Here is a 25,255-nt window from a genome sequence, read left to right as displayed (position 1 = left end):
CTCCCATAAGGGTGAATGGCCAATGACCTCCGGCCCCCTACGGTAGCCAGATGTGGGTCAACCCAAATTCCACCCTTCCTCTCAGAACAAAGTATACGACATAATTAAAAAAAATAATAAGTTCTCATTTTCAAAACTGGAATCTGTTATAATGTTTAATATAATAAATGTTTGGTCTGTCTTAAAATTTCCCTGAAAATTCGCTATTTTTCATCGAATTTCCCTTTTCCCTTTTCACTTAAAATTAGCTCCAAATTTCCCTTCATGTGGCAACACTGTACTGATGGACGCCTGAAAACTTCCCCTTCAGATGGGCGAGTCGGGTTGGTTCACAACAGCTGCGCAGGGCGAGTATTTCTTTCCATTACGGCGGGCGGGCGGGCAATGGAACAAATTTGCAGACCTCTACTAATTGGCTATTTGACCATGAGTTCCTTTGCAGGAAAACGCGGTAACAGAGGGTCGCTGCAGTTCCCCCGCCAGGTATAAGAGCGACGCGCCTGTAGAACGGTGGCATGAATGAAAAGCGTGGAAAAAGAAATAATATACTGGTGAAAACCAATGTGTATTAATGTATTTTCAAAGATTTAAATAGTTGGAGACGAAAACCGAAGAAAGCCCTGTCAAATATAACGCATAAATGTTATTTTTCTCTGCCAAAAAAAAACACTATTCTCAGATCATTTCAAGTGTTTTTGATTGGTCAAGGCCGTAGAACCGCCGATAAACACAAACCACGTGACGCATGTCCATCAGCCACCCTCGCAAAGCAGGCACCGAACTGCGAGCAACGTTGTCTCTATATAGAGCGCATGCGTCGTGGTGCTTCACTTTTGTGAAAGGAACAGATAATCTCCGTTCGTAAGTTCGAACCCTGGTAGGATCAGTTTTTTCTTCATGCAGAAGAATGAAATGCCATAACCTGAGTAGACGTTTCCATACGTGTGTGCAGTGGCGTGCCCAGGAATTTCGAAAGAGAGGGGTTATGTATACTTTTTCTTGGTAGTCAGCCCTCATTTTGTCATATTTTCCTACCTTTGACGTTATTTTTTTTAGGAAGACTGGGCCAAAGGGGGTCATAACCCCCACCAACCCCCCTTGGTCACCCCACTATTGTGTGTAATTTGCGATTGTCTGATTGCGTGGCCAGACGTTTGCTGCAGATAGGAAATGGCTTTCGGCTTTCAGTATTTAAAATAGAGTTAAAGTAATGCAGTTGATACAATATGCATATCACTTTGTCACACAACAACAGCCTCCCGCTAGTTGTTTAAAACCAAAAATGAGCAAATTCGAAATGGGATCCCACGATATCACATTACATGAATAGTTTGAACACAGGGTAAATTTCGGATACTGAAGTCATTATATAGAAAGTTTGCATTTACAATCTTAGTTCAAGAAGACCTTGCTAGAAGGTTGAAACGTTACGTTAGTTTATGTTTTATAATAAAATAAATTACTGCCTTGGTCAGCATATTTAGTTTTTCATGAAATTAACATATTTTATTCTCTCTTCGCCTTCTTTTTTGACAGTAATAAACGAAAATCCCGTTTGAGTGGAAATACTTCAATAGGATGTTATTATTTATGATCTATGTAGTCACAGAAATATGTGGTGTTTGCGCAGCTTATTAAACAATGACTTCTTTCTAGTTCGACCACCACGTTTTAAACAAATACAACAATACATCCGAAACACTGAAGTCTTCGCGCACAATTAGAAATGACAAATTTCAATAAATCGTAGATATTGTAAAATTAGCATGCAACGAAACCTAGCTTCTTTGCCTTAGACGATTTCACGAAAATCCTTTTACCTTAGCATCCAGAAAAGACACATTTGAAAACGGAGTTGCTAAATTTAGTTCTCTCCCCCCCTCGGTACAAATTTTTAAGTTAATAATTTATGTTGCAAAGTATCTGTTGATAACATTGCTCAATTTGCAAAACTTAAGGTTACAGCTAACGTCTTTAACGTTAGAATTCTTTAAAAAAAAATAACAACAACTACTTCTAACAACTGTGCATTAGTAAACTGTAACGCATATTTGCGGTTTCTCCTTATGCTTTTATTCTGTTTCGCTCTTATTTCCTTTCGTAGTTATTCCATAATATTATGCAAAAGAGGTTGTGGTAAAACAAATATGATGAGATGGTGTCACGAAGTACGGAGTCGTCCACCAGCTCGCGTTAGTTTCACTATTTCGTCAACAGATGTCAGGGGCGTTCTCTTGGCAGGCGAATCGTAAAGTAGGAAGTAGGTTTCTTGCCTTTTCTGCGTCAGTCCACTGGCCTCCTTGGCCACTGGCACAGTTTCTGTGCGATCCGTCGGGGGGGAGGGGGGAGAGGCTCGTTGCATGGTACTTCAGCGCTGTGACGTCTGCATCTTTCAATTGCCCCCAAGAAGACAACTCGCTTTTGCTTTCTTTGTGATCTGGATTCTTTTGTGAGGATGTGAAATTCATGCAGCCTTTGTCAGACTCTTTTATTGTGTCTAAATATGATTTTGTGCGTCCCAAATTTCCCGGGTGCTAGATAGCCGGAAGGATATCCCAGTTCCTCAGCGGCTTCCATTTAGTTAGGCTTAAATGTTCGTTTTCCAAAGGAAGATGCGCCGTTCCAGACTCTCTCGTGGTGTAATCTGACCCCGACACAGACCCGTATCTAGAATTGATTGATCTTCAGGGGTGGCTCATCGGCCCAGTTATCTCAAGAAAAAAAAATTACATCGGATCTCTCAGATGATAAAACAATAATAATAATAAACATATCCCCTCTCTCAAGCGCCAGATTCCCCATTTCAAAATTATTGCTTACGTTATTGGCATCAAAATACTTGCTATGCCGTTCCAACTGTCCTTTGTTTACGGCACAATTTTGCAGCTTGCTAACGAAATTTATTGAAATACTCACGCATTTTCGTCGTCGTTGCCTTGTAATGAAGGACTCCCGGGTTTGATACCCGGTGAGGGTACATTGGTTCGGATCCCACTTTAAACTGTAGGTCCAGACCCAATTAGCTTTTCTGTGCATTAAGTGGACTTAAAACACTAAATCAATCAATCAATCGACGTGGTCTCGTCTTGTGCGCTCGCAAACGTTATCTTCGGCCACGTTTTGTGCGCTGGGGTTCGTCAATGCAAATTGTCAGCATGTATTGGAGGAGGGGAAACAAACGAGTAGTTTAGAACCCAAAGCTACTTGCGTACGTACGTGCTCTGATATTGTCCATATACTCAAAATATTGTCTATTTTCTTAATAATAAACTTGCAAAGTACCACAGATAAAAGTAATAGACTATAATTAGGGACGTAAAGTTTTCGTTTTAACGATAACACCGAAAAGTTTAGGAAAGCAAAATAAAGTATTTAAAATTTATTGGGGTGGATAAGGGAGGCAAGTTTTCGGTATTTCGGAATCGCGAAATAACGCGAATTATGCCATTTTTCAGAATAACACCGAATTTTACACTTAAACGCGAAAAATACCGCGAAATATGCAATATAAACTGGGGGTAACACTTCTGTTCAGAAAGAACTACCTGAAGCACTATTCCGTCATTTGTAGTGTGGCTGGTGATAGTTCGATTCAAAAGAGATTATCACGCGTCATTTATTGCAGTTTGGCGCAGACGTGACTGACAGCGTCCTGAAATAGAACTTGCTCGGGGGGATCTTCCCAGACTGGAAATTTCGTAGGCAACGGGAAAATTTTCAGGGAGAAGCACCTGTTGTGTTTCGGAAGGGGGGGGGGGGTGTATGTGTGTGCACAAAACGGTCACAGAGGGATTTTTTGGCATTGTTATGGAAATGCGATGTGTATGATTGTGTTCAAAGATTTGGATGTTATCATTCAATAAATATTTCATATTTAGGGGCGGGTGAGATGAAATAGTTTTCCAAATGGAAGAAATTTGGTTATTTCTCACAAAGGTAAGCCATATTTTTTTTGTCAGTAAAACTAGAATTTGTCTCAATTTTCCAGAACTAAAACAATAAGAAAATCTTAAGCATATAAGGAATAGTAAAAATGCATGTAAAAATAACACCGATTTTAAATTAATAACATCGAATTTTGCAATAAACCGCAAAAAATAACACCGAACTGGAGTAAGAAATAACATCGAAATTCAGGGAAAAATAATGTGAAAACTTCAAGTCCCTAACTATAATTCGTTTATCTCTGTAAGTACTGTCCTTTTCAAAATAGTTATGTTTTATACACTGCTGGTCAAAAAAAAATCGGACACTTGCATTTTTTGTGATAACGCATAAATTCTGATTCGAAGGCTAACTAAATTATTGGAAATATATTCAACAGTAAACAAACTTTGAGGATCTTCTACATACATTGATAAGTTAAATTTGAACAAAAACGAAAGTTACAGAAAACTACCAAACTGAGAGCGTAATTCATTAGTAATTGCAATCCGGACGTCAAATATCAAGGTGTCCGGTTTTTTTTGTCCAGCAGTATATAAACGAATTCAATAGGGACACCAAAGAGAAGTCATATTTACATCTTTTGAAATTTATTTTTAAAGTAATTGAGAAATAATTGTTTTACGTCACTCCCCACAAATTCCTATCTTGCCTCTGTAATATTTTCTGAGCCCATATTTTGAAAAGTACGAAAATTAAAAGATTACTCACTTCCCGTAGTTTTCGGGGTGAAAATAGCCTTTCTTTAAGTTCCCTTGCAACGTCCGTCTCCATGGTCAACAACAAACATATCAAACACGAAAGTTTTGTTACATCTGTAAACATTTTATTAAAACGGCTATTATGTAGCTATTTTCGTATTTTGAGTGCTAAAGTTGCATATAATTGTTTATGTAATCATCTGAATCTTCTTCTTACATGTCAATGCACGTTTTGTAACTTGTAATTGAATCATCTGCATTGTTGATCTCGAGGATAAAGTAGAAGAAAAAATGTCGTTTTTTAGGTCAGAAAAGAGCATTTTCACTCTTATAGAAGGGGGATAAGTGAGAGATTTTTAATTTTCTCTGTGTTTTCAGACAATTTAGTGAAATATGATTTTAGATATGTGCCTCGAGACGTTCTGCAATTTAAAGTTGGAACCGAACCACTATGTGCCTCCACCGGGAACGAAACCTTGGATCTCCTTGATTTCAAGGCGACGAAGTTACCGCCGTCGTCAGAGAGGCTGAGTGCACGTGTGCGTGCTAACAAAGTAGCTCCGGACCTGCCGCAAGTTCCAGCGGACGCTGTACTGTACTGGTCGCATTTCCAGCTGGCCGCTGGGAAACAGCGAATCAGCAATCATTTGAATTTTCGTCGACTGGCATCGGATATTTTCGAGTCGCAAGGCACCGAACGCTGTTAGCAGGAAGAAACAAATGAGTGTCAGATACACCACATGTTGCCAAACGTACTGTACGTAAAGCGAGAGAGTTCTCCAACAACGATATCACCACCACCAAAAATCAACGGGGGTTTACGTGGTCCTTTACGACGATCAGCCACAGGTCGGTATGCAACTGGCAAGAACAGAAATAAGCTTGACAAAGTTGCTTTGGGAGAGCGATGTTACCCCTACAGCTGTTACTTCGCACGTGAGTTTGTTGACACCAAGGGCGCACGCAGGATCTTTGCTCAGGGGGCAAAGTCATAGATACTGTTGTTATTATTATTTACTACTACTATTATTGCTATTATTATTTTATTTGTGTTGTTATGATTATTATGACATTACTATACTTCTACTACTACTACTTATGTTTTTAAAATTATGTACCTTTGTAATTTCCGTATTCTGTATATCTATATACAATTTGCATAACTGTATACTTAACATTAATTCATGTAGGACAAAAAACTATTTTTTTTATAGATTTTATTGAAATCTCTCCTCGCACATGCTTCTCTTCCCCCGCCATCGGTCAGTCGCTCCCCGACAGAACCCGCTGGTATCACGACACGCTTCACGCCCCTCAATTGTCGGCGAAGCGACTTCGGATAATGGCAATTTTTTTTTCACCTGAGAGCGGAGACTATTCAAGAAAAAGAAGAAGTCGCGAAAAATGTTTCGCCATGCTTCGCTGAACTTCGTCGTTTTTCTTCGGTTGTGCGTTTTCACTTCTATTCCGTGTCTCTTTTTTCCCCCGTAAGAATAAGCCTGCAGCGTGCGTCAATATATATCTTTCCTGCAAGCAGTCCCGGGTTCGATTCCAGGACGGCGCCCCAAAATTTCGGTGGTGACCCAGTATCGTGAGGGCCAGGGCCTACGTACCGACTGCCGACATCCCTCCCAAATGCCTCAGCAGAGGTTTGCGATTATCCAACCAGTTACGGGGTGACGTGTGGTCAGCACGACGAACCCAGTCGTTGTTGTAGGTTTCCATGACCGGGAGTCACATGTAATATACCACAAGCCGACTTCCATGGCGGAGTGGTTAGCACAGCGCGCAACGGTGACATGGGTCCTTGGTTCGAATCACGGCCTGGGCATGGGTGTTCTTTGTGAATGTCCCATTGTCAATTTCATCATTCATCTTTCTCATCTTCGCCATCAGCTAAAAGTAGCAGAAAATCTAGGCAAAATAAACTAAATCAATCAACCACAAAATACGGAACAAAAATTGCATGTTTTGTCAAAAAAGCATTTATTTACCTATAGATGTGTTTCACCTGCGTCACAAACTGTTAAATTGTGGCTTCGACCAACCATGATTGAGGCCAGTTCTTGTAAGCATACACTCAGAGAACTAAATGCATCATATCGATTGATGCACTAAAGTGTGTTTTATGGCTTTTTCAAAGAATCAGATTCACATTTGATGCATTTGCGTGCATTTTTGTACGTCCTGAAAGAAATACCAAAGTGCTTCATTTGATTCAAGAGAGGATCTCTCAGTCGAGATGCACTTCAATGCATCTTTTTTGATGATGCACTTAAACGTTTCGTCTGAGCTACATAAACTCTATAGCTCAGACCAAACGTTTGAGTGCATCATGCAAAACGATGCAGGAAGGTGCATCAAGGAACATCAACTGATGCATTGAAGTTCATCTCGACTGTGAGAAATCCTCACTTGAATCAAATGATGCACGTTAATGTTTCTTTCACGATATACAAAAATGCACCCATCAATCGCTACATTCTGGTGCATCAATCGATATGATACATTTAGTTTCCTGTGTGTGGAATTCAAGCGGGCGGGCGAGAGATACTAGCACAAACATTCGTGATTTAAAACAAACGTGCAGTTGGTGCAGATGTAACGAATATTTCCTCGGAAATGAAAAATGAAATTGGCCGCAAACATGGCGGCTGTGCGCATCCTGACGTCACATGAAACCCACCTATAGCTTGTCTTTTTTGTTTGGGAATTCGGCAAAAAGGGAGGAAGATTGATGAGGAAGATGGGGCTTCCCCATCCGAACCCCTCTGATGCCGTCACTGAATCAGCTGTACGTACACATACCAAAAAAATATGAATACTTAATGAACCGAATTGATTAAACGTTCTTAAAGCACCACTTCTTCTATATACACCGTTAATTTCGTCTCCAGCAAATGCATAGTGATGACCCAAATGATTAAAACAAAACGCTTTCCCATTGCGAAATCTATGAAACAACAACAATAAAAAATGAAGTGCTTCCTTTCCGTTTTCTTGCAAGGATTTAATAAACCGTATTCGTCCTTGTAAATGTTTTATTGTTGGAATGTAATTAACGCGTGTTACAAATGCTTCGGTGCGTTAATTAGTTGGAAACCGAGCAGCCCTGCCGGCGATTAAAATGGCCGCCTGTGGGGCGAGTCACGATTTGTTCGTGAGCGACATCTTGAAATCAGTGGCGGTTCTACTTGGTGCTGTAGATGTCCACTAGAAATCCAAAACTCTTAGTCGTGAAAGGGCTTTACAACTATGTAAGAGTATAACAATCTAAACAAAAGCATTTCAGAATCGTTCGAAGCGTTACTGTAGGGTAAGACGTACAATTATGTCATGCCCTGAAGTGAACATTACATTATAGTTGTATTTTAAGTAAACTTAGGTTTGGAATTTAGAGTTCCTTCATTTTGCATATTGTCAACTGTTTAGTGTTGAGTAAGTGTACGAGGAATAAACCTTTTAAAGGTTAAATCGAGTTTCGTTTATCACCACTTATCAGAATACTTTGCTCGCAACATTAGGACCGAAGGGATAATTCCTAGCTGGACGTGGAGTAACGTAGCAAGTTTGTCTGAAGGAGTGGCGTCTGGTGCCGAAGTACAGAATCATACTGTCACGAACCCCAGCAGCCTTGTATTGCAAGAGAGCTTCCTTCACAGTTACTTTTTCAAGTATCATAATAAGATACCTGATGTGCTTGAGAATGTTGAGGAGGACCAAGAAGGACGAGTCCGCTTGCAGCAGGATGGCGCACCACCTCACTATCTCAAAAAAGTTCGAGACTTACTACACAACCTCATTCCAGGCCGAGTTGAGCCAATTGTATGGCGACCTTGTTCACCAAATCTGACTTCTCGTTTTTACCTTTGGAGGGTTCATTCCTCGAGTATATGTTCACCAACCGCTGAGTTCAGAGCTCGAATCACCACAAAAACTGATGAAAACGCTGCAATGAGTTCGGCAATGGAATGACTTCTGATTGCATGCCGTATTTGCAATGGCAGTCACATTGAACCTAAATGATTTTTTGAGGTAAGACGATGTATTTTTCTACAAAATGATACATCAATCGTCTCACCGTTTTGAATAAACTGTTGCATGCTTACGAAGTTGTAAAGCCTTTTTAGAAGCACCCTGTATTATAAAGTACAAATTTCACTCAAAGAGATAGATTGTATGCCTATGAATACAGTTCTCTAAACTTCTAACCTTGTGGCACGTGCCTGCCTCACTACGAAAGAATTTACAAATGTCCGTCCATTACCTTCTATGGGAAACACAATACCTTGAAAAGGCTTTTACCTGTATGGGTGGGTCCACTCTTCCACCGAAGCCCTCAATATTTCAATGCACTTTTTTTTCCGAGCTGCAAGGCGAACTAAGTAGCGCCATGGCCTCCTTTGTAGGATTACTAAAATAGAATTAGTCAATAATACTATACAAATTCGATTTGGTGGCATTCAAAAATAATTATTTACATTTTAGCTTGTATTGGTTGAAATTTAGAAATGCAAAATCAGAAATCAGTCAGGAGTTAAATAATGCGTTTTCTTATATCATTTATGTTCGGCCTTCCCGGTGGCGTAGTTGTAACACTCTTGCCTTGTAATAAATGGGTCCGAGGTTCAATCGCCCGTGGAAGAACATTACACAGTGGTTCAGATCCCACTCTAAACTGCAGATTAGTGAACTTAAACAAATTTTGAATGACTTTGAATGACTTATTCCATAAAAAAAAGTGTCCTCTTGTTGAAGATTAGGAGTGTCTAAGCATGTTGTATTTCAGTATGTCATCAGTTTTGTGTTTTTCCTTGTAGTAACAAAGCACTGAACCAACACCAGCGACGTATGAAGATGTGGTGACCAACGGTTTGAAAGGGATCACTCCGACCTCTTCAACGCCTAAGCGATCACCCCAGGATGGCAAATCGCCAATCATGTAAGTAGGTCTACCATTTCTCAGTTTCGTTATTATTTATTTTTGTACTTTTGGTTTATTACTACATATTTTTATTTCATTGTTTCGTGTATTTAATTTTAATATGTATGTCACCATTAATTGGCATGTGCCGTATCTTTTAAAATAAAAATGAAACGTTTAAAAATCAGATGGTCATGCTTGCTTCTAAAACTAAAACTAAATCTTCAATGATCCTAGCGTGCGACAGTTATAGAAAGGTCATCCATCATCTCTATCAGAGAAGTCCTTAATCCGCCATAGGCCTGGGAAGGGATCCCGCCAGTAGCACAGACTTACTGATTTGGAGCTACAAAGATCAACTCACTCTCTCTCGCTCTATCTCTCTCTCTCTCTCTCTCTCTCTCTCTCACACACACACACACACACACACACACACATAGTGTGTAAAATAATAACAATATCATTCTCTTAAGAGTACACCACATATATATATCTTAATTTTTTGAATGAAATTTGCAATAGAAAAGCAGTACCTCCCCGATGTCGTTGCCATCGTCGCATTGTAATCAAGAGGTTTCGGGTTCAATATCCGATGGAGACATAAACTGTAGATCAGTCCCGATTAGCCTATTTGTGCAAAATGCGGACTTTAAACAAAAATCCAAATTCAAATTCCAAAACAGCAATATTCACAAAATAATTTTGAATTTTTCACGAATTTTGTCTTTTTTCAAGATATTTTAAACAGGTTTTGAAAGCATGCGCAATTCAGGAACACACCAGGCTATAGGCTTCATTCCATTGTTTTGCACCGATTTTAAACAGCTTTTACCTTCTTATAAAGGATTCCTAGAGCGCAGTAATGTGATATAATATATAACAATGGTTTGAATTGTTTTGGACGGGGGATAACGTAGACAGAATAAACTTTTTTGCCTTCACCTACAAAATACGGAACGGAAGCAAATTGTTGTCAACTTATTTGAGGGGGGATACACGGTGCACAATTCGGAAGAAAGGCTTTTGGTAGTGCTGCATCCCCCTCCCAAAATTTCGAGGAGTGCAATGTACTCCCGCCGGTCCTACGTCACTGGATCTCGGCCCCTTTAATCAAAGACAACGTTTGAAAAGTGTCGCTTCATTAATCCTTAAGTATTCGCTTTTTGCGTAGAAGTTGTTACCTGCCTTTGCTACGCTTCGTTGGAGGCGAAAGAGAAACAGAAAGAAGTGTCACGGCGGGAAACCACGTGGGATGATTAATGCTCCGTTGCAGAAGCTTTGGACAACCATTTTGTGGAGACAGTTTAACTTTTTTATCAAGTTACTTTCATTACTACATTACGTACTTAGATCTGATCCACTAACACTTTCCAATAGAATCTTGGGCACCCACCATCTTAGGACGGTGCCGTTAGTTCGAAAAATATGTTTCGATAACTGTGTAATCAACACTAGCGCACAGAGAATATTTTTGTCGTAGAGGCATGGAATTTCTAAAAGTGAACATTAAATTGCTGCGTTCTAGATAGGGGAGGGGTACTCTACAAAATATTTCGTAATTTCAATTGTTTTGAAAGAGACAAAAATTGTAATCGGAGGTCATTTGAAGAAGAGTTTACTTCGGGTTTTCCCCGAGTTCTTTGCTGCTTACATTTGACAATTTTATTTTTCCCAATTTCTGAGCTGTAGGCCCACCAGACCCCTCCTGCGTACGCCAATTTCCCACAACATAGAAATCGTTACATTGGCTCAAAGGGTTTTGAAATTTGTTGATTTATTACTTGGTAGGTGGTCCATAGGCAGTTTCTCAATTTCGGTAACATAATTTTATTCATAATTAACCATATGCTGTTATTTTTTCCCCAGAAATGTGATTATCACATTCTTTTGGAGACAATAACAGCATATAGGTAATTTGCCGAATTTAAAAGACAAACTGTAAGAAATTAAATGTACTCTGGTAACTTCTCGTAACTTTATACAGGATTATACTTAATAGTTAGTCTGGTAACTACATAAATGTGATGTTAGAAGGGATATGCACTCACAGAACTAAATGCATCATATCGATAGATGCACTAGAATGCTTCGATTGATGTTTTATGGCTTCTTCAAAGAATCAGATTCACATTTGATGCATTTGGATGCATTTTTGTATGTCGTGAGAGAAACACCAAAGTATATCATTTGATTCAAGTGAGGATTTCCTTCAGTCGAGATGCACTTCAATGCATCAGTTGATGCGTTTTCATGCACCTTGATGCGTTTTGATGCACCAGAATGCATCTTTTTTGATGATGCACTTAAACGTTTCGTCTGAGCTACAAAAGCTCTGTAGCTCAGACCAAACATTTAAGTGCATCATCCAAAAAGATGCAGGAAAATGCATCAAGGAACATCAACTGATGCATTGAAGTGCATCTGGACTGAAAGAAATTCTCACTTGAATCAAATGATGCACTTTGGTGTTTCTCTCACGACATACAAAAATGCATCCAAATGCATCAAATGTGAATCTGATTCTTTGAAGAAGCCATAAAACACACTTTAGTGCATCAATGGATGCATTCTGGTGCATCAATCGATATGATACATTTAGTTTTCTGTGTGTGCTTATTTTGTGTATTATGCAGTTTTTAATCAAATTTAGGATTATATTCACAATTTTAAAACCAAAATATCACTTTATATACCGCTTTGATCCGAAGTTTCACCGCTGTAACACCGACATTTTATTTTATTTACTGCTTTTGAATCCGAAATTGACTCTGTTTTTGTACCGAAATTTTGCTTTTTTATTCACCAAAAATATGTGCCTCTAATGATCACCTTTATACACTGTGATTGGTTACTGGAGTCAACAGTTGACTCAAGTGTGACATCACGAGAAAAAAATAATGCAAATAAAGAATATAACATGATAAACAAGACGCAATAAATAAATAAATAAATAAATGAAATGAAATGAAATATAGACGAAGAAAATTGTGCAAGATTTGAGTAGAAATGAAAACAGTGTGGTTTATCTCCCAGTAGACGCGCACATCTTGAAGTTTTCAGCATCAGTTTTTTGTTCATATGTACAGTTTCCTCAGCTAATCCTGTCCCGTTGCATGCAATTCAACCAACCCTTTGATAGACATGTTTATAGCTTTGGAGGCAGCATAGAGCGGTAAATACGCCGCATCCTCTTGCCTTTGGAGCTTTATATTGTCACTTGAGAGGTTTTGTTCCTCAGGTTGCTGTGAACACTGGAAGAACTGTTCAAAGGAAGGTCAACGGGATGACCCTCGCTTCCCCTGAACCCTTCAGGGTCGTAAAACCGTCTTCGAAAGACGTCACGGATATAGGTCAGTAGGAACTGAAACGATTCAAAAGCCTTCCTCGAGTCTTTCTTTCTCGCTCGGGAGAGACCCATTTGGTGAAGATCCTGCTCGCACTGGGATTTCCAAGAACTTGCGTCACGACAAGCTTTGCCTTTATGAATGGCCGTCGTTGATGGCTGAATTTGCACCTTCCAGTTCGTAGGACCAACGTGCCAGCTGGCAAACCTGTTGGATTGTGTGGCGAACAGGATGTACACATTAGACGCACACATCCTTTTGGCAGTATCATCACAACTGGACTTCCGTCTGTCTGGGCAACGACTTTCTTCGTTTCGAAGAACCTCGTTAAATTCTCAATTTGTGAAATTTGAATGTTATTACTCTAAACCAATATACATTGGTATTTGGAGGGCTCAGTATAGTTCAGACAAACATTACAAAATGTATGTAATTTAGAATATAAGTATTCACTAACGCTATAATATTCGTGATTTAATAATAGGTTGTTTTTTTTTTCAATTTGTTTTTCAACCTTGTCATATTTTCTGCTTTTATATCATTCAGTAGGTTATTGAATATTTTAATTGCCATGTGCTGGGGTCCTTCTTGAACTAATGTTAACCTGGTGAAGTATGGCTTTAGAAGCTGTTTATTTCGGGTGTTATATGTATGTTCTATTGAGCTTCGTGGCGTAATATTTTTTTTTCTCGAATATAATTGCATTTCATATGTGTACAATGAAGAGAGGGTTAATATTTTGTATTTCTTAAACGTAGTTTTGCATGATTCCCTAGTCTTTATTCCTGCTAAATTCCTAATGTCTTCCTTTGTTTTCTAGTTATGTTCATTTAGAATTTTTACCAGAGCATTTCGGATTATCGATCGATTGGTTTTTCTGCCACTTTGGCTAATCGCGAAGATGAGGATGAAAGTTGATTATATGGGTGAAAGCACAGCCACAAACGCACACTGACGACGCAACACAAGCCCCAGGACTGCAGGTGCTGGCAGCGATCCTCAGGGGAAAATTCACGCTCAGGGTGTCTCTAAAAAACAAAATTCCCTGACTTTTCAGACCAAGAACTATAAAATTTTCCAAGCTAGAGCCATTAGGGCAATTCATATTTAGAAGCTCACTACATTTTAACTATAGCATCACACTTGGGACCCCACTCATGTAAAAGTGATAATGGTAGGATTAACAAATAATTATTTTTATAAAAAATCATAATATACCATAAACAGTACATATACATATAAATAATACAAATATACTGATTTCCCACTGCACGAACGCGACCGACGAAGCCTTCTGCCTAGCTCACCCCCTCCTTTTCGCCCCTCTTATCGCACAAGCATCTAGCTGCCTCGCTTTCTGACATAGTGCGGAATCCTTTCATTGTTAGACTAAATACCTTTGTTTAGGCCCGTAGCGAGGGGTAGGCTGGGGGGAAGGGGGCTGGAGCCTATGGAGCCATGCACAGAGGGCACCATTGGAACCTTTCTTCTTTAAACAACAAAGTCGTAATATGCGACTGAGAAATTTACAATTGGAAGAGGTATATTCTCGTAACACACTGCTGGAATTTTCTGTTTCCCAAAGTACGTTATTAAAAATGTAATTCAGGCACAAAGACATAACTGAAATATCCTTAAATATTCTATTTTTTTAAAAAAAAAAATGCAAACTAGGAAGTTTTAAATACGTATAACCTATACAACTTGTTAATCAGTTGTCTTTGTTTCCTTATTTAATAAGTTATAGGATGAAAATGTCACACACCATGGGATAAGAAAAATAATATCGAAAGACGCCCATAAAATGTCGGTGCTTGGTAGAGCGCGTGGGGAGGGGTTTGCGGAGGACGCCAGCCCATAATTCTGCCGAGGGCGCCCAAGTACTGCCTTCGTTGTTAGGTTTAGTGCTCTTAGCATAAATAATACATTTGCAGTGTATTTATGCTAAGAGAACTAAAACCTAACAGACCTAACCCAATAACGAAGACATTCTGCGCTGACGCCAGACGGAGGGGTTGCTGCAGGATTGTGCGATTAGTGAGAACCTTGCTCGCTCTGCATCTGCACCCGTGGCCTTAGTTGAAGGTACGTACATTAGCATTTTCCCTCTGTGCGTGTGCATTTCAACGACGCTTGTCAACCCCACGCATTGCGTTTCACGATGTGCTCTGATTGTGGTCATTGCGTGAAGCTTTTTAACGCTTGTTGTCGGAACTGCATACGCGCCACGCACGAGCACGTGGGAGCGACAATTGTGCTTAATGGAGTGTGAAGCATTGGGGATCGTTCTTCCGGAAGGAAAGCAGTCGCGTGACGACAAAATATTGCGAATACCTCTTGCTGTCGTCACCTTACAAAAATACTCGACACTCTGCTGCACTGTGCAAATTAAGCTTTTTGCTTTTGGGGGGGGGAATGCCCACTCAGTGGCGTACTTGTGATTTCATTTCATTAGGTGGATTTTTTTGGATATGCAAATTTTATTACTTAACCAGTTAGTAAACTAAACTATGGACTTGCGATTGTAAGCACCTTCGAACATTGGTTCTAACCTAGGTTATTAAATCATACACCATTTGCACGAGCCGGCTTCCGTGGCGGAGTGGTTAGCACATCCCACTACGACGTGCAGTTCGAATCCTGGCCTGGGCATGGTTGAATGTCCATTCATCAATTTCATCATACACCACTCATCCCCATCTTCGCAAATTAGCCAAAAGTGACACAAAAAAACGAAGTAAAATATAGCAAATCAATCAATGAAACGAACATTTGCACGTAATTTAGAAATACAATATATTTACGTTATAAGAAACCCCAAACTGATACATAAAAAGAGCTATCAAACTAGTAACACAGAAAATTTGACCAAATTTGTCCTTTAATACGTGTAAAATACCAGGACTGTGACATTCATGTTCGGTGTTGCGGAATGGTGTCCTTCTTTAATCCAGGCTGCAAACTTTTCGGCAGGGAAATCTTTGATGACTGGACAGGAACGATTTTTCAATTGTGCTTATTACCAGGAGCGTATATTCTAGGCTAGCTAGGATATCTGCGAAGCCTGAAGTCTAGAGAATAAAATACAGGAGAAAAACAAATTGCAAATAATATTGTTCATATCAGTGAGATGATGATGCTGATTTCTTATGAGTTGGCAACCTGATTTCTTATGAGTTGGTAACCTGATTTCTTATGAGTTGGCAACCTGATTTCTTATGAGTTGGCAACCTGATTTCTTATGAGTTGGCAACCTGATTTCTTATGAGTTGGCAACCTGATTTCTTATGAGTTGGAAACCTGATTTCTTATGAGTTGGCAACCTGATTTCTTATGAGTTGGCAACCTGATTTCTTATCAGTTGGCAACCTGATTTCCCATGAGTTGGCAACCTGATTTCTTATGAGTTGGCAACCTGATTTCTTATGAGTTGGCAACCTGATTTCTTATGAGTTGGCAACCTGATTTCTTATGAGTTGGCAACCTGATTTTTATCAGTTGGCAACCTGATTTCCCTTGAGTTGGCAACCTGATTTCTTAGGAGTTGGCAACCTGATTTCTTATGAGTTGGAGACCTGATTTCTTATGAGTTGGCAACCTGATTTCCCATGAGTTGGCAACCTGATTTCTTATGAGTTGACAACCTGATTTCTTAGGAGTTGGCAACCTGATTTCTTAGGAGTTGGCAAATGTATTTCTATTCATAGCCTAGGACCACGTGACATTGAGATAGCCCAGATATTGGGCTCAGTATACGCCACTGCTTATTACTAGAGGCACATATTTTTGGTAAATAAAAAAGCAAAATTTCGGTACAAAAACTGAGTCAATTTCGGGTTCAAAAGCGGTAAATAAAATAAAATATCGGTGTTATAGCGGTGAAAAATTAGATGAAAGGTGGTATATAAAAAGACATTTCGGTTTCAAAATTGTGAATATAATCCTAAATTTGATTTAAAAACTACACTTATTCCACAGAATTAACATTTCACTTCTAATAGCACATTTATGTAGTTATCAGAGTATTAAGCTTATTTCTGTGTAAAGGAGTCCATTTTTGTTTCTCCAATATTAACAGCACAATTAATCAATTTTCCGGGAATTGCATAACTCTCAGGATAATTCAGACCTCCGAAGGTGTCGCGTCGGTATATAAACGGTAAATTTCGTGTTTAAGAGTTAATTTCGCTTTTTGCAGTTCATTTCGCATTATTTCGTGACAAAACATGGTCACAAAATGCATCACACACCTTTCAAAAACATGAAAAATTAACACTACAATGTGTTATTTCAAATTTCGTTTTTTCATCAAAAACGAAATATGCATGCCCCTACTTATTACATAGTTGGTGCACAATAACCTATGCTTTCAATTCCATTCCATTGTTTTTGGGGGAATAAAAACATCCTTGAAAATATTTTTCTTTTGTAACACCCCCACAAATATCTCTGTTGACGCCCGTGTGTGTCTCGACCCACCTCTCTCCGTCCCTCTACCCTTATCTCTTAGAACACGCAATTAACTGGAGAGGGAGTCTGCCGAACACCGAAGCAGCAGCTAATTACCGAAGCCATCGGAAGCAGGCGATGGGTATGGCCAGTCAACGGAAGAGCCTCTCCGCTTGCGAAACGCTGTTTGGGCGACGCTCGCCTTAATTAATTCGCGATAATCCTATTTTTGTTCGTTTCCACCCGAATTGGGGTCGGGAAGATAAATTGGTCAGGGTTAACAAATATCCGCATGCATTAGAGGTCTTAGCGAGGGTTAATCGCTTCGCAACGCTCTATTTAACCAGAAGGTGTTTTGTTAAGCGTGTGACTATTCCCTCTCTCGATCACTTTCGTTTTTACCATAATTAGACATCACAATTGTATATTCTTATCAATAACGTATCGTTTAAAACCTTGGGACAGTGAATTAAGATCCAAATCTGGGCAGGAAAATTTAGAGACGGATTCAAATGCACTAAAAGGTGGCAAAATATATGGTAAAAAAGCTTAAATATACGTTTAAATATGGACTGAAATTTCACAATAGCACCTTAAAATAGTATATTATGTTCTTTGCAGTAATGACTCACTGAGTATGTTGCGATTGCGTGCGTTGAATACGTGGGTACTATACGAGTTCGCTTATGGAAATATTCATTATCTTTTTTAAAATAACGAGTACATTATAGTCCAGAGGCATTTGTAATCCCGTGGGTTTTTGAATGAAGGGAATATATGACTCCCGGTAATATGTTGCTAGTGTGGTACACAATAACGTACTACCAGGTGTTTTACCTGCAATTGTGGCAGAAGGCCTGTGTGACGTCATAAATCCAAGATGGCTACCGTTTCATGCACTAACTACGAAAATCCATCATAACTCCTTTAATAGTGGCTTTGGAAAACATTTTATAGATACACGTTTTGTTCAGAATTGAAAAGGAACTAAAGTGATTCTTACAGTTTTTTCATATCTCGCACTGTTATGGAGATATATGTAGTGAAAATATTTCGTGCCCTTTTCTGCAAGGATTCTATGCATATTTTACACTTTAATTGACATTCTGGAATATAAAGGGGAAAATTACTGCCTGTGATATTTAGTTGGTGCCTATTGTGGCGTATTGCCTGTGTGACATCATACATCCAAGATGGCTGACTCTGCAGACATTAACAAATAAAAACGACCATATCTCCTTAACTCCTTTAGGAGTAATTTTGACCATTTGTAAGTTTGTTGGGTTTTTACACGAAGGGAAGACATGTGTATGGATGATGCTTTCATTTGGAGGTATGCAATCATGTATTACTACAGGTGTTCTTCTGTATAATGTGTCAGTGACCAAACATGTCTTCCCAAATCCAAGATGTCCGCCTTGGAGGTTCTGCACATGAAATACTGTTCATAACCTGATTTAGAGTTCGTTTATAAGATTTTTTAGAGGCATTTTCTGTTAATAAATAACAAGTGAAAAATATTAATTATTATTATTATCATTATCATTACTATTATTATAAATATTACAGTAAAGGAGTAATAGCATCGCCTGTGAATTCCGCATTGTTTTTTTTTTTTTTTTTAATTTAAGCAGCTCGTCTGTCATCAAGATTGAGAGTGGTTGTAATCATTTGGGAAATATCATGTCATCAATATAGTCACTTTATTCAAATTCCTCGTCAATCTGATCTGAGTCTCTGTCCTGGAAGTCATTCTTTTCACACTTTTCTTCATCTGTACTACAAAGAGACAGTTCAGTACGTCGCAAGAAATGATCCCGACATATGCATGAACATTTCCTCTTTCCGCAACCACATGTCAACTGTAATCTTCTCTGAAGTTCTAGGAAGTGTGAATATGACAAGAATTTTTTTGTGTCATCTTCATTTTCTTCTTTCTCAATTCAGCAGCCTATTGGGCTGGGTAGATTTAGATATTTCTTTTCTGCTTTTATTTCACTCCAATACTTGGAAGTAACTCCTCCTGGTGAATGTTATGAGGTCACTTTGGCGGCAGCGTTCACACTATCTATTAATGGTATCCCAGTTTGTGTTTGTACTTGCAAAGAAGGCAAAAAAGTGGTTGTTGAACGCATTTGATGGCGCAGAAGATGATGTGCTTGAATCTCTTGCAAATTTAGGTTCTCCTGGATTCGATGAACCAGATGACAGAATGAAAGAATGAATTGATTTCTTGTTCTTCTCGTTTCTGCTACTTTTGGCTGATTTCAAAGATGAGAATGAATGATAAGATGAAATAGATGAAAGGACAATCACAAACACATATGGGCAGCACACAACTCAAGTCCCATGGACCCAGACGCGAGAGCATTGATTGATTGACTGAGTTGGTGTTTTATTTAAGTACACTTTATGCACAGTAAGGCTAATTGGGACTGGACCTACAATTTATAGTCGGATACGAACCGCTATATGTGCCTCCACCGGGTAACGAACTCGGGACCCCTTGATTGCAAGGCGACGACGACTGTGCCATCGGGGAGGCCCTAGACGTTAGAGCAATGTTAGTCTGCAAAATGCAGTCCAGGGTGGAAGTGAGGTTGATATTTGGGCGTCTCTTACACCCCGAATATGATGACAGGATTTTGCATGACACCAAAATAAAATATTTCGGCAAATTACGATGGTATCTGTTCGCGAAAAGGGATGTTCAAGGTTCACGTCTTGCTCCGACCAAAGTTCCCCTCACACTTTTTATCAGAAGTAGTTATTTCCAAGTATTGGAGTCAAATAAAAGCAGAAAAGGATCGTCCAAATCTACCCATCTCAATAGGCTTTGGATGGGAAAAGAGAAAATGAGGATGACAAGATCATTCCTGTCATATTGTCACTGCCTAGAGCTCCAGAGAATGTTGAACGAGGAAGTCACAGGCGACGTCATTACTCGGTAGTGTCAAAAATGGAAGGGGGAGACCTGCACGATCACCATAAATAATCTTCAAGGAGTGTAAATCGCCTTACGTGCTTAGGCAACAGTACTGCTAGTGCCAAATAGGCCCGTGATTGAAAGGTAAACAAAACACAACATATCAGAACAAGAGTGCCTCATTCTATATCGAACGCTCATTGTGATCGGAGGACAATCTCTTGGTAAAGTGTTCAATGTACAGTAAGAACATGGCACAAAGACGTCAGCGGAGAATCATCGGACGTCTGGAAGCAGTCACACACAGACTGAAGTCACGGCAGCGTTGACTGTGCCACAGCTCAGCTCAGTCACAGCTCCTGAATAAAAGGGTCTGGGGTCAGAATTAGTTTTAGTTTTTTTTATACCCGTGATCGGCTATAATTTTGGATCACTCTCTGTGTATATAGTTAGATCATAGAAGAAAACTACACGCAGGGTTTCTGTGGATGAGGTGGGCTACTTATAAGTAGAAAGAGAGGGAAAGCACAGAGAATGAAGAGAAATTTGTAGAAAGAGATGTAGAAGTAAAGGAAGGAGAAGACAGAGATAATTAGAAGAGAAACGTAGAGAAAAGAAAGTGAAATAGAGGAACAGAAGTAGAGAGAGAGAGAATGAAAAAAGAAGAAAGAGATAGGAACAGAGGAGGAAGACAAAAAGAGAAGGGAAGAGAGATAGATAGAATGATATAAAGGCAGTAAGTAAAAGGATAGAAACAGAGAAAGCAAAAGCTGATAGAAAATGGAATAAAGAGGTGAAAAACAGGAGACTAAGAATAAAGAAACAGGGGAATAAAGAAGGAAAGAAATATAGAGAAGAGAGTTGGAAAAATAAACTGAAAGGAAGAGGTGGGGATGTTTTTACGCGTAAATAAGTTTTTAGCAATTTTTCCAGCTAACGTACTTTTCTTCCGTTATTCTCAGTCAGTACTCCAGAGGAAAAATACTGTGGAGGAATAGGGGAGGAGGGTCGTATTTAATCTCTTCTTAAAGGACAAAGGAGCATTTGCTTGTCTATTTTTTGTATGCTGGGAGCAGACACGTATCTAGAACTATTATTTCGGGACGACCGAACCAAGTACCTAACATGTAATAATAACAATAAAAATAATGTTATTATAAGTAAGCCTTGTTTCCATATTAAAAACACTAAATTTGCTGACGAAGGCAGTTTATTAAGATTTAAAACCACTCTATCAAGGTCTTCCTCAGACGAAGAACTAAACTAAAATGTCTTCGTCTGAGGAAGACCTTGATAGAGGGTAAAAACGTTACAGGTGAAGTGCTTTTAAATCTTAATAAACTGTCATCGTCAGCAAATTTAGTGTTTTTAATAAAAATAACAACATTTATTATTAATGTGTTATTAATATTAATGTATATTAATATTTCTATTAGAATGGGTCAATTAATAATTATTATAATGTATTATTATTTTTCTTATTATTATTACATAAAAAGGTAAAAGAATGATGTGAGAATAGATATAACAGCACGCATTTATTATATAGCTTGTGTCAAGTTAAGATCACTAACATTTGTATAAAAACAGCTGTCCTACCAAAGAAATTAATGTTAACAGATGTTCAAAATGAATTAGGTCTAGCTGATGAAAAGTAAAGTTCCTGATAATCATTTGTATGCGTAGTAAACATTCTTACATTTTCGCAAGCACTGTGAACGCAAAGCTGTGTAATCACAATCTAATAATTTTCTTTATGTAAGTTCCGCGAAAATAAATCAACTTCATTTTATACAACAGTAAACAAGTATTTCACTTCTTTAATTTTGAACTTGGTAAAGTTTTTCGGAGGGGGAGGGGCGGACCTCTCCCTCTAAATAAGAAGTGCAGCCTAGTTCGGCTAGTCTGTCATCGTCACTCTTTTTTCTTCTACCGGGATATTAATGTACAAAAATATGATTCTTTCATCATAAATATAATTGTCTTTTCTACAGATAAATGAACCGGAGGGAGGGTCGACTGGCTCGTATATTCTCAACCCCTGTCCATGCTCATGGATGGATATATTGGCCATTTGCATCTGAACGGTACGGTGCTTGTTGAGGGGGCTGGAACATCTTTCAATTTTGTGTGAAGAATGTGCTTGTGAATGCCGTAACAAGTTTATTATAACGGCGGCAATTCCCGTACCTGCAGGATGCGAAGGGGAGGGGACACCATCCCTCAGGTTGCGCGGAAACTTATCAGGGACGATCTACATCCCTCGGGGGTCGAGCGGAGAAAATTGGTCAAAGCTCCCAAGCCCAGATGCGGAGGGCCTTCCCGTTACCGGAAAATGGTCCTCCAAGCCTCCGGGACATCTCGGGCGATGCTCGGGCATCCGGATTCGTTTCGGGTGCATTGTTGGGGGACATTGTTGCATCCTGACCCCGTTACGTCTTCCCTTTACGACGGGTCTCTTTGTGCGCGTCCAATTGTTAAGGCACCCCAAAGGGGCGGTTGAAAGACTTTACGACCTGCCAATTCGCTCCCTGTTGTTCCTCTTCCTTGTATCCACTCCCCCGGGACCATGTTGTTTGGGTTGTTAACAAAGCCGTCGACACCTTGTTTTGAGGAAACTCGCAACACCAAAGTGTCAACCTCTTTTGTTCTTGCGGGGATGTTGCTCTGTTGGAGCCTGGACCACTGCCAGGCACCTCCGTCATTGTCAACTTGTCAACCGCCCTCGCTTGATTTAACGCTGCCTCTGTTGTTTGCGAAAATATCTTTCCCGACGTTGCCGCTGGCTGTTCCCACACTCGGAAGAGAATCCGCCAAAATTGCGTGGAAGACCCTCGTGTTGTCAACATTTGGGAGTTGTCCCTGTGGTCATATGGGGACAGTGTTGCCAGGTCTACTGATTTCGCAGGAGATTTCCTGATTTTCAGCACGGTCTACTGATCTCCTGACAAGTTTCAGGAAAATGGGGAAATCTCCTGATTTTATCCTTCCTTAAATATTTATAATGAACAATTATGTTTAAAAAATCGAAAGTTGATTTAAAATTTACATATTCAGCTGATGGAATGCAAAGACCCATGAATATTCCGCAGAGAGAGAGAGAGCGAGAGAGAGATAGAGAGAGGGAGAGAGAGAGATAGAGAGAGGTGGGGGAGGAGTGTCATACCAGGTTTGATGACACTTAGAAAGACGCGCGGCTTCTTGAGCCCTTTGTGCATTGGGAAATATGATCTGTGATTGGGAACTCCAAGGTGGGTGTCCTAACTTTCCCCATCTGGTGAGGTTTTGTCAAAGGGGAGGCAATGGGAAACTGGTTACAACTAAATACCAATGTTGCCACCCACACATACGAACAAAAATTCAGTTTTATGGTAGTGTTTATTGCAAATGCTAGATACAGGTTCAGGTTTTTAACTCTGATAAAAAAAGGGAGTCCACATTACGAATGCAGCCAAAGGTTATGGGGGTCGGGTACCCTATTCTATACCCTCGAATTTTGAAATTAATTTTCTTTCATTACGTAGGTTATGTGATCCCATTTGTGAATAATAAAAAAAAAAAGCGCGGAAAGAAGTAATTACGACTGTACAGCCGTTTAAAGTTGCGGTAAAAATTTACTATCCTTCGGACACCTCTAATTTTTTCGTTTCGTCAATTTTTGACATTCTTACTTACGTATCTGCTTCGCCCGACACCAAATTTTAACTATGTATCTCAACCTAACTGAACTAACCTATCCACGCGCCAATGGTTCGTGGGGCTAGCGCCAATGGTTCGCAATTATTTCCAATTTCTAGATCGTGATACTAACACGACACCAAATTTTAACTATCGATCTCAACCTAACTGAACTAACCTATCCACGCGTCAATGGTTCGTGGGGCTAGCGCCAGTGGTTCGTGGGGCTAGCGCCAATGGTTCTTGGGGCTAGCGCCAATGGTTCTTGGGGCTAGCGCCAATGGTTCGTGGGGCTAGCGCCAATGGTTCGTGGGGCTAGCGCCAATGGTTCGTGGGGCTAGCGCCAATGGTTCGTGGGGCTAGCGCCAATGGTACGTGGGGCTAGCGCCAATGATTCGTGGGGCTAGCGCCAATGATTCGTGGGGCTAGCGCCAATGGTTCGTGGGGCTAGCGCCAATGGTTCGTGGGGCTAGCGCCAATGATTCGTGGGGCTAGCGTCAATGGTTCGTGGGGCTAGCACCAATGGTTCGTTGTAAGTCCAAAAATGAAGTGACTCCTACGTTGAAAGTCGTTGTTGTCCTTTTCCACAGAATACCAACCTCCACTCCCTTCCCATCATAAAAATTAGAAGTCGCAAATTATCCCATCCCACAAGTCATTTAGAAAAAGCAACCCTCCCCTATACGGCATGCAGTTGCTAAAAAGAATTATTATTTCCAATTTCTGAAGTCGCATAAATGAAATCGAATGTCTGAAATGTCCAATCCGCCAATATATCACACAAAGAACATGTCGCAATCGCAAATGTTCCTATTGCACAAGTCAATCATAAGAAGAAAAAGAAAAAATCAGACGTGCGCCTGTGACATAAATCGATGATCCGAAATCTTCAGACTTGCGCCTGTGACATGAATGCATCATTCGCCATCATAAAGTTGTGAAAAACCTTTTTGACGTTACACAGGGAATTTTAATTTCATAAAAAACGTAAGTTTCGTAGCACGTAGATGTAAAAAATTACTTTCCGCGCTATTTAGAAACATCGTTTATTATGAAGAACTAATTTTTGTAACGAGAATATTTGAAATGTGCGAAAAATCGAGGGTGTAGAAAAGGGTACCCGAGCCGGTTATGGTTACAAAAGCTCTTAGTAAACTGTCGATTGATTGGTTTGGTTTATTTTACTTCGCATTTCTGCCACTTTTGGCTAATCGCGAAGATGAGGATGAGTAATGATATGATAAAATTGATGAAGGGACAACCATGCCCAGGCCGAGATTCGATCGCG

The sequence above is a fragment of the Lepisma saccharinum genome, chromosome 10 (assembly GCF_977018435.1).
Source record: "Lepisma saccharinum chromosome 10, izLepSacc3.1, whole genome shotgun sequence".
In the NCBI taxonomy this organism is placed as follows: Eukaryota; Metazoa; Arthropoda; class Insecta; order Zygentoma; family Lepismatidae; genus Lepisma; species Lepisma saccharinum.
Note: the sequence above shows the minus strand (reverse complement) of the source record.